This window comes from Triticum aestivum, chromosome 7B, assembly GCF_018294505.1.
Source record: "Triticum aestivum cultivar Chinese Spring chromosome 7B, IWGSC CS RefSeq v2.1, whole genome shotgun sequence".
NCBI classification, from domain to species: domain Eukaryota; kingdom Viridiplantae; phylum Streptophyta; class Magnoliopsida; order Poales; family Poaceae; genus Triticum; species Triticum aestivum.
Window position 1 is genome coordinate 434,479,408 of NC_057813.1, and position 17,539 is coordinate 434,496,946.

The window sequence follows — 17,539 nt, forward strand, 5'->3', positions numbered from 1 at the left end:
ATGATCATGACATAGCAAAATGAATGTGTTTTGGGCTAATGCATCTAGCAACAAGTTAAATGAAGTTGGTTTGAATACAAGATTCAAATTCAAACTCCATATGTGATTATTTAAATGCCCTTTAATTGATTTGTGCTAAACAGCAGCTATAAGTTGTTCTAACATGCATGAAAATGGTACAGATGGATTCCTTGAATTTTTCTGATAATTTTTCATATATAAATTATTTAATTTGGAGTTACGGTTAATTTTCTATGATTTATTGAAGTTTTAGGCATTTTCTGGAATTTCAGAATTAAATTAAATCCAGAAAATACTTATTGCGTCAGCCCCACGTCACAGTGACGTCAGCAGGGTCAACTGGGCGCCTCCAGGTCAAACCTGACCTGTGGGACCCATATGTCAGTGTCACAGGAGTTAATCCCGCGTTGACCCGGGCTGGTTAGCTTTGACTAAGCCCTGGGGCCCACTTGTCAGCGTCAGTAGGTGGGGGGGTTAGTGACTAATTAACTAAGCCACGTCGACTTCGCCGGAGTTCGGCCGGCGACGACCAAAACTGCGGCGGGAGCTCGCCGGAGTGGCGCTGCGAGGGGTTTTGGGCCAAGCCAAGGGCACCAGAGGGTAGCCCGTGCCCGTGCGCATCTAGGGGGGCCATCGGGAGGTGCGGGGGTGGCCGGAGCTCGCCGGAGTGGGGGCCGCAGCGGCTGCCGGAGCTCGGGTTTGGGCGGAGCGAGGTTACGGGGCGCTAGGGGGCTGGCTGAGGGGCTATGCGGACTCCTGGGGCAGCTAGGAGCACGCTAGGCTCGTCGGACTGGCCGCAGCAGCACGTCAGTGCCATGCCCGGCGTCCATGGCGGACGGCGGCGCTCGGGAATGTGGCCGGGGTGCTACGGCATGGAAACGAACAAAAATGGAGGAGGGGAAATAGAGTGGAGCTCACAGGGATCGCGCAGGGAGGGTCAGCGAGCTCGGGGGCGCGCCGGAGTGGCCGAATTCGACGGAGAAGATCCTCGGCGGCCGGCGAGGGGGAAAACGTCGGGGGCGGCGTTCCGGGGCTCTTCTGGTCGCGTGAGACGACGAGGAGGTCGAGGGAGGCACTGCGGAGCTCTGGGAGGCGTCGGGGAGGCGAGAGGGGGATGGTGGCCGCGGCGAACGGCGTCGGTGGCGACGGTGGTTCTCGGGTGAGAGGGAGAGAGAGCAGGGGAAGAAGGGGAGGGCGAGGGAGAGTGAGAGCGGTGCGGGGCAGCTGCGTGGCGTCTCCACGCATGGATAGGCTCGAAGGGGGAGGCCTCCAGCGCGAAGCAGGAGGTGGCCGGCGTCGACGCGCGCCACGCCTCACCTCTGCTCGTCCTCCTAGCAGAGGAGGAAGAGGACAAGGGAGGAGGAGGTGGGCTGGGCCGGCCACTTGGGCCGCCAGGTAAGCCCAGGTGAGATTCCTTCTCTCTCTCTGCTTTCTGTTTTATATTTCTGTTTTCTATTTTGTTCTGTTTTGTTTTAGTTTAGTAAAATACTAAACCATTTTAATAAATTCTGTAGTTTATTATGTGGTTTGCTAAAATATATACAAAGCCACTCACAAACTTCCAGAATTATTTGGAGTCATATTTAATATATATTAAATATAAATCCAAAGAAAATAGTTATTGGATTAATTCAAATGGCCAAAATAAATATCTCTGTGACTCCAAAAATATTGGTTTAAATTTTACCTCTCACCAATATTTCCATGGAATAACAGGAACATTTTCTTGGACTCATTTGAGAAGATTTAATTGTTGGTTGTTTTTAGAGGTTTCTGAGGCTTTGAAAATTCCTCAATTCAATTTCATTTGAATTTAAACATGATGCTCACATGAGGCTAAGCTAGAGCAATGCCTGAAGCTAGGGATGTGACAACTCACCCCCACTAAACAAGAATCTCGTCTCGAGATTCAAGCGTAGGGTAGGATGAAGGGGAAACGCAAACTAGTACAATCTTCACGATCCAGGGTGCACTTCAGTTGAACGTTGATTCATTCACCATCTTTGACTCGAGGTCTTGCTCTGAGAAATCCTGTCACATGACATGGAGGGAAGAAGGAGACTCTAGAAGGGTCGATCTTCTCGAAGATCGAACAACTCACAGAATGAGACATAGAACCCTCTCTCGGTTGAGACACGAGATACACCTCAAGAGGGGTGGAAAGAAGCGGATGACGAAGGTTCACTAGGTAGACAACAATTTCACGCTTAAGAAGGTGGTAATCGATTGTCAACGTAGCGAGGAGTTGAGTTGCCATGAAACCACAACGAGACACCTTCGGAACCGTGACTCGTAGAGATATTCCCTTAAGTGGCAAAAAGAATTACCTTTGATTCAAAGATCATTGAAACTCTTTAAACCAGCCTAAGGCAATTTTCGAGCGATCGTTTGGAGGGGGTCGGTAGAATGGCATACTCAAACTTGGATGATGTGGATTACCTTGTTGAAGACAACGTAATGGATGAATTTTGCTTATCACCGGAAATGGAAGAGACCCATGGTAGAATGGCACATTGGCGGTGCAAGCTGGGAACAAAATGCAAATGCTGGGAATGATTCTGGTAACTGGGGAAGAACCCAACAATAGAGAGTGAATTCACTGTTGGAGTGGTTATAGCATAACCGAAGAATCTGGGGCAATCCCAGCTAGTGCCGATGATAAGACGTAGCGCTTGTGCGTGCTCTCAAGAACTTAAGCATTTCCACATTCATCAAGGTTTTACCAACATCCGTGTCAAGGGTCCGGTAGCACAACTTACTACCATGATGAATGGTGATGGAGGATGCAGATGCAAAGGAAGATAAAACTTTCTCAGATTTCACCTTAGCGAGGCCAAGGAAACAAAATCTGGATGATCGACCGAGAGACATTTAGCACTCCGCTTCTAATGTTCTCCTTGACGTGCTAGTGTATCCCATTCATAGATATGGTTTGATAACTAGAACATCAAGTAAAAGGTCGGACTTCGGGAACACAATAAGCATAACGCACAACTAGGAAGTAAATCCTACGAAGTCCTTATGGGAAGGTGGCCAACTGCTTCAATCAAGATACCACAATAATAGGTCCTTCGGCTGGGTGGTGCTGGCCACGACATCCATTTTACCGGTTATCAAGGGACCAATATTATAGTTCTTGGGAAATGTTCCAAACCATCATATCTGCCTGAGATTCAAATCTGGTTGGTGTCAGGATAATCCAGACTCATCGAGTCTAGGAAGAAAAATGAAAGTTTGCAACACAATTCAACGAGATGACGTTGCGAGATTCTCGGGAAATGAACTACGATAGCAAGCTCCAAAACATGAGCTGGTTCTACTACAAACATGTGAACACGTTGTCCAAGACAAGCATGACCACAAAGTAGTCTTATAATAAAACACTACCGAGTTCAGGAGGGGGAACCATCAGCGAGGATATCGAAGTTTTGTACAAATCCATCTGGTACCTTCGGGACTAGCACTTAAAACTTATTAATCTTGAACAAATCAATCAGTGGCTTGGTGTGCTAGGGACCCATATAGAATGGAGGTTGCAAGTCTCCGAACCACAGAATACTTCGCACGTATGCATGACTGATTTGGGATGATTCCAAAGGAAACAACATTGACTTTCTCGAATCCACGGCGGCAACTTGCATCAAATGCACATGGACTGGAGGAAGTCACTTCTTACATCCGAATATTTGCTCCATGAACTAGCATGAAGAAATGCTTTCAAAAGTTTCCAACACTAACTTAATGTTCAACAAAATCATGGAGGGAATAAGGATGTTGTCAATGGGCTCAACAACAATTCATCCGGGTTTCCTTTTAAAAGGAATTCCATAGTTAAGTGAACAAGTGATAGCATTGGTCAGACCAAAGATGTAGGGGTGTATGCTCGAGGGATCAACCACGAGTAAGACAACATTACGAGCATCGTTGGTACTGATTTGATTTGACGATAGCCCACTCAAATCAAAGGATTGATAAGACAATAGGTCCAGCAACTGATCACAGGGACCAATCGATGAAGATATCATCTTTCTTCAACACACACTACACAAGAATATCCCTTTGGAACGAACTAAGTCAGACAAGCTTTTATCTTCCAACTCTCCAAGTTGTTGTCTAGCTTAACCAACTAGCTCAGGGATATCTAACACCGATTCTTGGAGAGAAGGTGGTTCACAAGAAACCAACTTGATCACGGGCTCAACATAACGGTCAGGTGACGACCTGGTAATACTTCCGAGAAGATCTTCGGAAATCACGAACCACCGATATGTTACTAAGCTCGAGAACAATCTTGCTTTTCAGGGCAAGATGATATGATCAAATGAGCGAGGACTTGACAAAATCCTAACTCATCAATCAAAGAGTGCACCAGGAAATAAGGACTAGGTAGCACGATCAATCTTAGAATGATGATTCAATAAACAACACGCTAAGAATGAAATTATTGTCCTTTAGCTACCAAGCAACAAGGTTGCTAGGAGTATTGATTTCACACATCACGATTCACTTGTCGGCATTCCGGTTACAATAATACAGGAACCGAGGAATGAACAATGATGGCAAGAAGTATCACTGTACCAAGAGTGCATAGGATGGTGTGCAATTCCTATAACATCCCGATATAAAGATGGTAATACTCCAAGATAGAGCAGAACAAAAGCTGGATTAGCAATTTGTTCTGTGGAGCACAACTTTTTGACCCAATCCTAGATATGGAAGAGGTACTGGAGTTTGTTTCTCCTAGTCATCCCAGAATGGAATGGCTTGACAGACCACAAGAGTCATAGGCATCGATGAACGAACGCACGCATACTCTTGACTATCAATTGATAGACGAGGGTCAGAATGCAACTAAAGAGAGCAACTCAAAGGAACATGCGATTTTCTGAGTTGTGGATGCATGGTTTAGCATGTCGAACGAATTCCACATATTTCTTCCGGATAACCCATGCAGAAAGGTAGAACTGGCAAAGTCACAATGTAGAATCAAGAACCCATCGAGAGCACTCTGATTGTGATCTTTCGATCAGCGAGGAACATCTGCCATAAGCGGTTCATAGTATTTGGAAGAAAGGAATACCACGAACATCGAGGACTAATGCAAAGGTTACTGATAACCTAAAGGAACGAGCAAAACTATCAACATGAAGCAAGTAGGGTGAATCTCGGGTTCAAAACCCAGGGATAGAATACCTACTACTAGATGGCATCACGGGATGCTTTCGATAATGACGGCCAGAGTCATCACACTGGAGCATAAATCACGGCTAGGCTACTAGATGATCCCCTGAGACACCTAAGGTCATTATAGTAACTCCAACATAATGTCAAGGCAATAGAATACCTCAACTCAACAATTAGTGTGATTGAGCTGGCATAAAGGAACATCGAGACCAGAGGGAAAGGATTTTGCAAATGCATCAGACTATTTAGAAACCTGGGATGACTCGGACAGCATAACGGTTGTAAATGCTCAGAAAAGATTTGAGACATTCACAAAATGGTGGCATAACCACTCAGAAGCACGATATCAAGGTTTCGAGATCAACAATTAACATACGGAAGTAGTAGAAACTGAACTCAAGCTTAAATCCAACAATCTTATAAGTCTTCGGATTAGTAACACGTGATCCTGATAGAAAGAAGAGAAAGCCTAGTTCTTAATCCCCGTAGAAGAGAAGATGATGACTCAGATCAGAAGGTCATGAGGTATAAGGAGTAAAAAGAGCCTTACGTTCCATCCCACAATCAATTCCCTTATATAACTAAAGAATTTCTAGACTCAACTTCGACCAGTTTGGCTTGGTAATCCTACAGGCAGTCAAGCTCTGATACCAATGCTGTCAGGACCCCGACTCAATGCCACATCGATCTAGCATGTAACACCTCATATCACTTTGCGGCCTCACGCATGGTATTCCCACGGGTGTCGCCTTACCTTAGCCCGGGACCGTTTGCGCCTTTTGGCACACGTATATGACAGTGTCGCTAGCATCCATATGATAAGGAGCCCGGGCTGACATGGCTAGTCGTAAACCCAAAGTGGCACAGACTTACAGGGACAGGCATCCATGACCCAGCATCGAACGTGTCGGTCATCAGCGAGTGAATCCAGGCTGTAGCACTGGGCTAGCAGGACTCCGGTGAACCGGGCTGTAGCGGGCTAACAGGACTCCGGTATTCATCGCGTGACATTTCCCCGAAGGGACAGACACAGGAACGAAGAAGGACACATGCCGGCCAGCCTAAGTGTTCCGGAGCAGTAGCAAGCTACCATGGCTCGGTGGAAACACTAGGAGACATTTCCCGATAAGAGAGGCTACTAAAGATAAACAACTAGATAGTCAGATCCCACACATACCAAGCATTTCAATAACATACACACAATATGCTCGATATGTGCAAACACAACATGGCATCACAACATGACTCTACGACTCAAGTAATTTATTCAATAGGCTCCGAGGAGCGAGATATTACAAACAGGGGTCTCATGACCCAACATTCAGAGCATACAAATCAAGGCACAAGCGGAAGCTATCATGTCTGGGTACAGACATCTATAAATGAAAAAGGCTGAGAAGCCTGACTATCTATCAGATCCTGCCGAGGGCACAAGATCGTAGCTGAGGTAACAAGCTAAACGTCGAAGTCCACGCGGAACTACTAGCGAGACCGAAGTCTCTCTGCAAAAACATAAATAGGCAAACGTGAGTACAAATGTACCCAGCAAGACTTACATTAGAACTAACTACATATGCTTCATTATCAACAAAGGGGATGGTGGGGTTTAACTGCAGCAAGCCAGCTTTGACTCGGTGGCTATCCTAAACTACGACTGCAAGTAACTCTTTTGAGGTGGCGCACACGAGTCCACATATTCACCATATCAATACACCACTATGGATTCGCTCCCGTCCCCCTACGAGAACGCCATCCATAGCACTCACGCTTATCTTGCGCATTTTAAAGTATCCACTTTCACTTGTCTATGAACTGATATAAGCAACCCAGAAGTCCTTTTCCGCGGACACGGCTATTCTAATAGATGATGATAACCCTGCAGGGGTGTACTTCTTCATACATGTTTCCACCACTTAGCGTCTGCACACGACATGTGCTCGGCAGACTTCAAGCGAAAGCCGACGTGGGTGTAGACCACGACCTACCTAAACACTCAAGTCTCTAGTCCAGGTTTATCGCCTATTCGGGTTCCATCCATGAGGAGATCCGGCCGGAGTTTCGCTCACAGCCCCAAACGATGTGAACAGGGTTCCATGACACCAAACGGGCGCCCGGTTTACCCGGCCACGTGCCTACCGCATCACAGCCCACCCCTACGGTCAGCGCTGTCCACGGCCTCCAGCATACTACAAACACCAGAAACTACTTGCAACTCCTGGACAGAGGACAAGGGTGAATAAGAAGTCGAGCGGGGTCATATTTCAGGGCCCAATGTATGGTAGTAGCTGAATCAAGGATCACAAACACAGAACTCAGTTCCTGAGGACGGCTACAATGAGACAACCCACCATGTACTCCTACATGGCCTCTCACCGCTACCTTTACCAAATCATGTTCACACACTTAGCTCACACACAGTAGGACATGTTCACACTCCTCTGATTCATCCCCGATGAATCAGACCTGACTCAACTCTAAGCAGTAGCAGGCATGACAAACAAACATGAATGAGTAGGCACAACAGGGCTCAAACAACTCCTACTCATGCTAGTGGGTTTCATCTATTTACTGTGGCAATGACAGGTCATGCAAAGGATAAAGGGGTTCAACTACCGCAGCATGTAACAGTTGAATCGGTGTTGTCCTAATGCAGTAAAAGAGAGCAGGAGCGAGAGGGTAGGATTGTATCGGAATGAACAAGGGGGTTTTGCTTGCCTGGCACTTCTGAAGATAACATTGAGTCTTCATCAGTGTGAACGATCACATCCTCGGTATCACGTCTATCGAGAGGGGACAAATACCGGCAACACAGAAGGAAACACAATCAATGCAATGCACATTATGATGCATGATCATGACATAGCAAAATGAATGTGTTTTGGGCTAATGCATCTAGCAACAAGTTAAATGAAGTTGGTTTGAATACAAGATTCAAATTCAAACTCCATATGTGATTATTTAAATGCCCTTTAATTGATTTGTGCTAAACAGCAGCTATAAGTTGTTCTAACATGCATGAAAATGGTACCGATGGATTCCTTGAATTTTTCTGATAATTTTTCATATATAAATTATTTAATTTGGAGTTACGGTTAATTTTCTATGATTTATTGAAGTTTTAGGCATTTTCTGGAATTTCAGAATTAAATTAAATCCAGAAAATACTTATTGCGTCAGCCCCACGTCACAGTGACGTCAGCAGGGTCAACTGGGCGCCTCCAGGTCAAACCTGACCTGTGGGACCCATATGTCAGTGTCACAGGAGTTAATCCCGCGTTGACCCAGGCTGGTTAGCTTTGACTAAGCCCTGGGGCCCACTTGTCAGCGTCAGTAGGTGGGGGGGTTAGTGACTAATTAACTAAGCCACGTCGACTTCGCCGGAGTTCGGCCGGCGACGACCAAAACTGCGGCGGGAGCTCGCCGGAGTGGCGCTGCGAGGGGTTTTGGGCCAAGCCAAGGGCACCAGAGGGTAGCCCGTGCCCGTGCGCATCTAGGGGGGCCATCGGGAGGTGCGGGGGTGGCCGGAGCTCGCCGGAGTGGGGGCCGCAGCGGCTGCCGGAGCTCGGGTTTGGGCGGAGCGAGGTTACGGGGCGCTAGGGGGCTGGCTGAGGGGCTATGCGGACTCCCGGGGCAGCTAGGAGCACGCTAGGCTCGTCGGACTGGCCGCAGCAGCACGTCAGTGCCATGCCCGGCGTCCATGGCGGACGACGGCGCTCGGGAATGTGGCCGGGGTGCTACGGCATGGAAACGAACAAAATGGAGGAGGGGAAACAGAGTGGAGCTCACAGGGATCGCGCAGGGAGGGTCAGCGAGCTCGGGGGCGCGCCGGAGTGGCCGAATTCGACGGAGAAGATCCTCGGTGGCCGGCGAGGGGGAAAACGTCGGGGGCAGCGTTCCGGGGCTCTTCTGGTCGCGTGAGACGACGAGGAGGTCGAGGGAGGCACTGCGGAGCTCTGGGAGGCGTCGGGGAGGCGAGAGGGGGATGGTGGCCGCGGCGAACGGCGTCGGTGGCGACGGTGGTTCTCGGGTGAGAGGGAGAGAGAGCAGGGGAAGAAGGGGAGGGCGAGGGAGAGTGAGAGCGGTGCGGGGCAGCTGCGTGGCGTCTCCACGCATGGATAGGCTCGAAGGGGGAGGCCTCCAGCGCGAAGCAGGAGGTGGCCGGCGTCGACGCGCGCCACGCCTCGCCTCTGCTCGTCCTCCTGGCAGAGGAGGAAGAGGACAAGGGAGGAGGAGGTGGGCTGGGCCGGCCACTTGGGCCGCCAGGTAAGCCCAGGTGAGATTCCTTCTCTCTCTCTGCTTTCTGTTTTATATTTCTGTTTTCTATTTTGTTCTGTTTTGTTTTAGTTTAGTAAAATACTAAACCATTTTAATAAATTTTGTAGTTTATTATGTGGTTTGCTAAAATATATACAAAGCCACTCACAAACTTCCAGAATTATTTGGAGTCATATTTAATATATATTAAATATAAATCCAAAGAAAATAGTTATTGGATTAATTCAAATGGCCAAAATAAATATCTCTGTGACTCCAAAAATATTGGTTTAAATTTTACCTCTCACCAATATTTCCATGGAATAACAGGAACATTTTCTTGGACTCATTTGAGAAGATTTAATTGTTGGTTGTTTTTAGAGGTTTCTGAGGCTTTGAAAATTCCTCAATTCAATTTCATTTGAATTTAAACATGATGCTCACATGAGGCTAACCTAGAGCAATGCCTGAAGCTAGGGATGTGACACCATAGGTGTCGTTTCCCACCGACAGCTTCCCGGACTCTTTTCCAGAGGCCCTGCAATCCTGTAGTACGGCCCATCGCCTTCTCGGCCTTCTCGGCAGCTACAACTTCCCGGCAATCGGCGCACGCGGCAACCTCCGGCAATCGGCACACGCGGCAACCTCCTTGCCGGGGGCCTCAGTCTTGGCGATCTTGCCGGTACTAGGGGTGCCAACCCCTCAACGGTCAACACTGCTTTATCCCTTCACTTCTTACTGTGCTTCTTAGGCTTCCTCTAACTTGTGGATTCTTCATCATCCTCTGAATCATTATCAATGCAATCTTATTCTCGTGTCTATTTCTTCCCTTCCTCCAACCGGGCATACTTATTTGCCAGGGTGTATAGCTCCTTCACACTCCTGGGAAACCACATGTTCATCTTGGTAGGAATTCAGCAGTTGCGCACATTGGACTGGAAGGCAGCTATCACGGCTGCCAGATGGATATTTGGAATATTCCAATGAAGTTTACTGAACCTTTGCAAAAACGTATGGTGGGTCTCTCCTTCCTTCTGCTGGAGAAGCTGCAGATCACCGGAGCGGCCAGCCTCCTGTTGGCCACCGGTGAAAGCAACGATGAACTCATAGCACAGATCTGCCCACGACGAAATGGAGTTCTCCGGAAGATGCATCAAACAGGACCTCATGTTGGATTTGAGTGCGAACGGGAAGTAATTGCGAACATCTTCTCATTTCTTTCCCCGGTAGCCTGAACAATGATAATGTAGATGCTTAGGATTTCTGCCGGGTTCAGTCCTCTGTTGTACTTCTCAGGTATCTCTGGCTTGAACATGCAAACGGACGACCAACCGACTAGCCGCAACTCCTGGGTGAAGGTAGGGCAACAAACCTTGAAGGGTAGGAGCCCGTCAGTGCCAAGAGTGGGTTTGTCGATGTCGGGGCTGCCGCGCCCGTCGGCTTGGAGGAGGTTGCTGCGACGCTGCTCGGCGACGCACACGTCTCCTCTCCGCCCTCTTTCCGGGATTCGTTGTTGGCCTGGACGTGTCTGAGGATCAGAAGAGGCCATTGATGTGCCATTGAGGTCTTGATTTGGTTGCGCCCGCGCCAGCCTCCGCGGCGGGAATTGCACCGTGGGGATGGCCTTCCCCATGCGGCAGTGGCATGTACTATTACTTGTGGATACTAGAGATCAAACCCTAACAAAACTAACTCGATTACATGGTAAATCTCATCCAACCGATCACCATCTAGCAATCCTACGATGGGATTACTCACGCACGGCTGTGAGAATCATAAAATTGGTGATGGAGGATGGTTGATGATGATGATGGCGGTGATTTCCCCTCTCCGGAGCCCAAAACGGACTCCAGATCTGCCCTCCCGAGGAACAACAGGAGGTGGCGGCGGCTCCGTATCATAAAATGCGATGACTCCTTATCTCTGATTTGTTTCTCCCCGAACGTGAATATATGGAGTTGGAGTTGAGGTCGGTGGAGCCTCGTGGGACCCACAAGATCGGAGGGGGCGCCCTCCACCCTTGTGGACAGGTGGGGGTCCCCTCTTGTCGATTCTTTTGCCATTATTTTTGTTTATTCCAAAAATAATCTCCATGAAGTTTTAGGTCATTCTGAGAACTTTTATTTCTGCACAAAAATAACACCATGGCAATTCTGCTGAAAATGGCGCCAGTCCGGGTTATTTCCATTCAAATCATGCAGATTAGAGTTCAAAATAAGGGCAAAAGAAATGGAGACGTATCATATCGCCCTTTTCGCGGGGAGCTATTTTTTTGTCGGGCCCCTTTTAGGGCAGCCCACAATTGGTGGAAGCTTGTTGGCGGCCCCCATGGTAGGGGGCAGCCCCCACAAATGGTGGGAAAATGTTGGAAGGGGAGGCCTGATACGTCTCCAACGTATCTACTTTTCCGAACACTTTTGTTCTTGATTTGCCCTCTAATTTACATGATCTAACTCGGAATGATGTTATTTTTAGTAGAACTTTCATAGTGTTGTTTTTATGCAGAAATGAAAGTTCTCAAAAATGGGCGGGAACTTTTGAAGAATTATTTTGGATTATATAAAAATACTAGAGCCAAAAAGTACCAGAGGGGCCACCAGGAAGCCACATGGACAGGTGGCGCGGCCACCCCTGCTACGCCATGTGTCCCTGTGGGGCCCCTGAGCACTTCCTTGAGCTCATTCCAATGCTATAAATTCACACATGCGTCAAAATAATCATAGAGAAGTTTCATCTCATTTTATGATATGGAGCCGCCGCCACCTCCTATTCTTCGTCGGGAGCCCTGATCCGTTCCTGGTTCTACAGAGAGGGATTTGCTGCCATTATCATCACCAACCCTTCTCCATCAACAATTTTATCATGATCACAACCATGTGTGAGTGTTCCCTTTGTTGGCATACTAGAGGTAGATGGGATTGGACATTTCATATGTAATTGTTGTCAATTTGTTAGGGTTTGATCCCTAGTATCCACTTTGTTCCGAGATTGATGTTGCAATGACTTTGTTATGCTTAACGCTTGTAACTAGGGAGTAAGTGCTATAATTTCAAAATCGAACCTATTATGTTTTCATGAATATATTTGTGTTCTTGATCATATATGCAAGTTGTATGCACCTATTACTGCTTTGAACCCTAGACACCAGTGTGACAATAATTGGGATACTCTAGGGGAATGACTATAATTCAAGGAGCTCATGTATTCACTATGTTTTAATTCTTTGTTCCTATTCTCTATTAAAAGGAGCGCCTTAATTACCCTTTCCATTAGGACCCTGCTGCCACAGGATGGTAGGACAAAAATGTTATACAAGTTCTTATCGCAAGCACATATGACTATATACGAAATACATACCTAGACATGATTGATGAACTAGATCTAGTTTTGTGTCACTCTAGGTTGTGACCGTTTCATATTGAATCTCATCTTAACACCCCATCACTACTCCATGCCTAACTTGTCTGCTATTGTCACCATTTCAATTGCTACTGGTCTACTTGTTACTATTGCTGCTAGTGTTACATTATCACTAGTACTATCATATTAGTGTGCTATTAATAAATTGCTGCAAGAATGTTATTTCTCAGGTGTGGTTGTATTGTCAACTCAACTTCTAGGGCTTATAAATATTATTTGGCTCCCCTTGTGTCGAATCAATGAATTTGGGTGAAATACTACCCTCAAAGAATGTTGTGATCCCTTATACTTGTGGGGCATCAAAACTATTTTGGCACCATTGCCGGGAAGTATAACTCTATTTATTAATTTCACTCGAGAGCCAATTATCTGTTGGTTTATCTTTACTATTAAGAACCTAAAGGATTCCAAAACTAAGATCATGCCCTCTATGACGAGGGGACGTAAGGAACTGCCAACTAGCTCTACTCTTGATTGACCTTCTGTTTTGAGTCAACTTGCAACACCACCACCACATACTTTGCATAATTTTGTTCCATCAGCTTTGGCGAAAGCTCACGAAGTCAAACTTACATGCACAAATTAAGGACGTGTAATGGGAAAACATGAATTTGTAACCTTAATCTGTTTCCATCTGTGTCGAATTAAACCTGATAATGTTTCTACGATCGAGCCTGACTCATATCATTATGGTTACCTCATGGCCTCATACTGCCTGTCCACTCAAATATAGCCTAGTATTATAGTTTAGAAAAATGAAATCTAAACCACGTGACACATGCGGTAAGCAATCCAACCAATTCAAAAAAAAAGATCAAAAAGGAAAGGAAAAAACACTGCTAGATTTCAAGGATGGAACTCAGTATGTAAAAATTAAATAAAGATAAATCAGAAACTTCCAACAAGCCATACCATCTTTTTTGGTGTTTGCTAAACCTGAAGACATTCAGCCTTTTCATGTGAACTCTGATATTTCTTTTATTGCACCCGTACCATATGCCGGTATCAGGTGCATAATTTTATTCCAGCGACTTCTGCTAAAGTTTGCAAGGGATGGGACAGCTTCAGGAAAACACAATAAAACTAGCATAAATTGGCGAAAGAACATGTGGTGCCCCCATGCTTGGTTTTGGTAATTAATGACAATCTCTATGGACTAATGGTTGCCTTGAGTTATATTTGAAGGACTTGTCCATAGGTATTTCTTGAGGTCCATGTGTTGGTTTCAATGAGTTTATGAGATGACCAGTGTGCTATTCAAGGAATAATCAAAAGATTGGTCATGTAGAAGACATGATACAATGTTGATCAAGACTAAGTCAAAGAGTGAATCAAGTTGATCAACACACAAAGCGTACACGGTGTACCGAGAGGGATCAAGTAATCCCATGGTATGTTAAACATTGTCCATTAAACTTTGTGTACTAAACCATGTCCTATGTGAGTGTTCTATGTGGGATTGGGTGTGTTTCCATGGGCTTGCACCAAGAGGAAGATCTAATACAACCCATGAAGGATGACATCAAGTGGTGATCGTCATCAAGATTGCGATCTGCAAGTTCAAGTGGTGCATCACGAAGAGATCAAGTGCTTGAAGCTTACCATCCATTGTGGTGGAAATGGACTTGTGAAGATGTGCCAAAGAGTGGCTCACCCATAGTGGAGTATGGGGGAGCAATTTACTAGTCTTCATCAAGCCGACACAATCAAGAAAGGTGGTCCAACTTGAGGAAGTCAAGATCATCATATTCTAGCTCAAGTGGACTTTGTGCAAGTCAAAGGTTTGCCCTTGATAGGTTTTGTATTTTACCGCTCTCATGGCGGTAGTTGGGAGACTGGGTTATAGGATCGATTTCCGTACTATCAACGGGGATCTCAGTCAGTAGCTTGATCATATCGTTCATAGAGAGGTCAAACCATTGCATCCTTGCATCATCTTTCTTGGTTCTTGTTTGGTGTTTCTCCTTGTGAAATTTGGAGTTTATGGTCATCTTCATGACAAGCTCGAGTTCATTGAAAACAGAGTTCATATATGCATCTTCTATGATGTTTTAGATGTTGGAGTTTTTGCCGGTTCTTCTCTCACAGAGGTTTCACATCTCTATATCTTAGGTATACTCCCTTGTCGCTGTTTGGATAGTACGTGTCATCTTCTATCCGACAAGCTTGAGTTAGCACAATTCTAAGCTCATTTGTGGAAGTTATGGTTGTTCAAGCTTTCCTGCTTCCATTTATTTTGCTTAGGCCTTTTTGTTGCACTCTAGCGGTAGTACTGCTTTGGTCTGCGGTAGTACCACTTTTGCGGTAATTCCGTGGTTCCAGTGCCGCAGGCACTTCCACTTATTCCTGGGCTTCTGGATACTTTGTCACCTCAGCGGTAGTCGAGCAGTAGTAGAGTGTGGTACTTCTGGCCTTCTACTACCGCCGGAACCTCCACTTATATTTTAGGTTCTGGATACATTTTACTTCTGTGTGGAAGTAGAGCGGTGGTACCGCTCCGTGCAGTAGTACCGCGCTGCCCTACTCTACTACCGCGGTTTCACCTATACCCACAACACCTAGCGGTAGTACCGCTGATGGGAGCGTTAGTACCGCTCTGGTGGCACTACCGCCTCACTGAGTTTCTCAGTTGCATGTTAGGGCTGAAACTACCGTGCCAGTGGAAGTACCGCTCGCCCGAGCGGTACTACCGCTTGTGTGCGGACTGAGGGCATAACGTTTGGATTCGGGGTGGCCTATTTAAGGGGGCCTTCTTCCCCAATGGTCCCCATCCTTGGAGCTCATGTTCCTCCCCTATTGTTGACCTTCTTCGATCTTGCTATCTCTCAATCCATCAGTGGTTCTTGCTAGTTCTTGAGGGAAAAGAGAGAGGAGATCTAGATCCACATTTCCACCAATCACTTTCTCCTCTATGTGAGGGGAACCCCTTGGATCTAGATCTTGGAGTTCTTGTGTTCTCTTCTTTGTTCTTCCTCTCATCTTCCTCCATAGCATTAGTTGTTGCGGTGTGATTTGGGAGAGAAGGACTTGGGCACTACGCGTGCTCTTGCCATTGCATTTCGTGCATACATTTGAGTTCTCCATGGTGATACATGGAAGTGAAGTTGAGTAGCTTGTTACTCTTGGGTGCTTTGGTGCCCTAGATGGTTGGTGTGTTCGGAGCTCAATCATTGTGGTGTAAAGCTCCGGGCAAGTGTCTGGGTCTCCATTTAGTTTGTGGATATCGCCCCGAGCAATTGTACGGGTACCGTGACCGCCCCAAGGGTTTCCAAAGTGTACGGGTTCGGTGAACGCCCCCAAGGGTTGCCATTTGTATGGGTTCGGTGACCGCCCTCAAGGGTCCCTTAGTGGAACCACGACATCTTGCATTGTGCGAGGGCATGAGGAGATTACGTGACCCTAGTGGCTTCTTGGGGAGCATTGTGCCTCCACACTGCTCCAAACGAAGATTAGCATCTGCAAGGGTGTGAACTTCGGGATACATCATCGTCTCCGCGTGCCTCGGTTATCTGTTACCCGAGCCCTTTACTTATGCACTTTAGTTTTGTGATAGCCATAGTGTTTCATGTTATATATATTTCTATCACATAGTTGTTTATCTTGCTTAGCATAAGTTGTTGGTGCACATAGGTGAGCCATTGTTTTAGGTTTTGTGTTTGACAAATTAAACGCTTGGTTTATTCTGCATTGTTCAAGCCTAAACCATAATTATTTTAAAGCGCCTATTCACCCCCCTCTAGGCGACATCCATGATCTTTAAATAGGAGCTTCACATAGATGGTACAACTTACCACCACAATCAAATTAAGGTCATGCATTTTAATCAAGGACTGTGCTAATGTCCCATTGTTCAGAAATTATGAGCAGATCTGAACGAGTGCAAACAAAAAAATGACCAATGACTGTCAATGCTGGACATAACATCGGTTGTGCATACTACGATGCTGTGTATGAGGAAAAAGCATCGGTTGTGGAGCAAACTGTGCAGGAGAACACCCGTGTCTAATTAATTTGAGTATGCATGCATACTCCCATATTTCGAAACTTTAAAATGTTATATAGATCAAATCATTGGTCCGATAAAAAAATCATTTTCACATAACAAATCGATTGTGACGAGATCTATGAAACTAAATCACATGTTTATATGTTTTGATGAATTTTTTCATGCAAATAGTTAATAGGCCTGCACTAAGTAAGTTATCAGCTCTGATGTGTGTATATTATCATGTTATTTACACATGACTTATTGTGGTACGTTTTAAACAACTTTTTTTCTAGGACAAAAGTTACCGCAATATTGTGTGTGAGCTACCACACCAGTCTGTAATCAGCTCTGATGTGTGTATATTATCATGTTATTTACACATGAGTTATCGTGGTACATTTTCAACAAACTTTTTCTAGGACAAAAGTTAACGTGGTATTTGTGCATGAGTTACCATGCCTACGGTCCGCATATTACCACTCTATTTACACAAAAGTTATCCAGGGTATGTTTTCAAACAACCCCCCCCCCCCTCCTGGGGTGAAAGCTACAACGGTGTTTGTAAATGAATTACCAAGTCTATGGTGCACATATTTTCGTACAATTTACATGGAGGTTATCAGGAGGGGGTTATGTTTCAAAAATCTTCATCGCCTTCCCCCCACCCCTAGT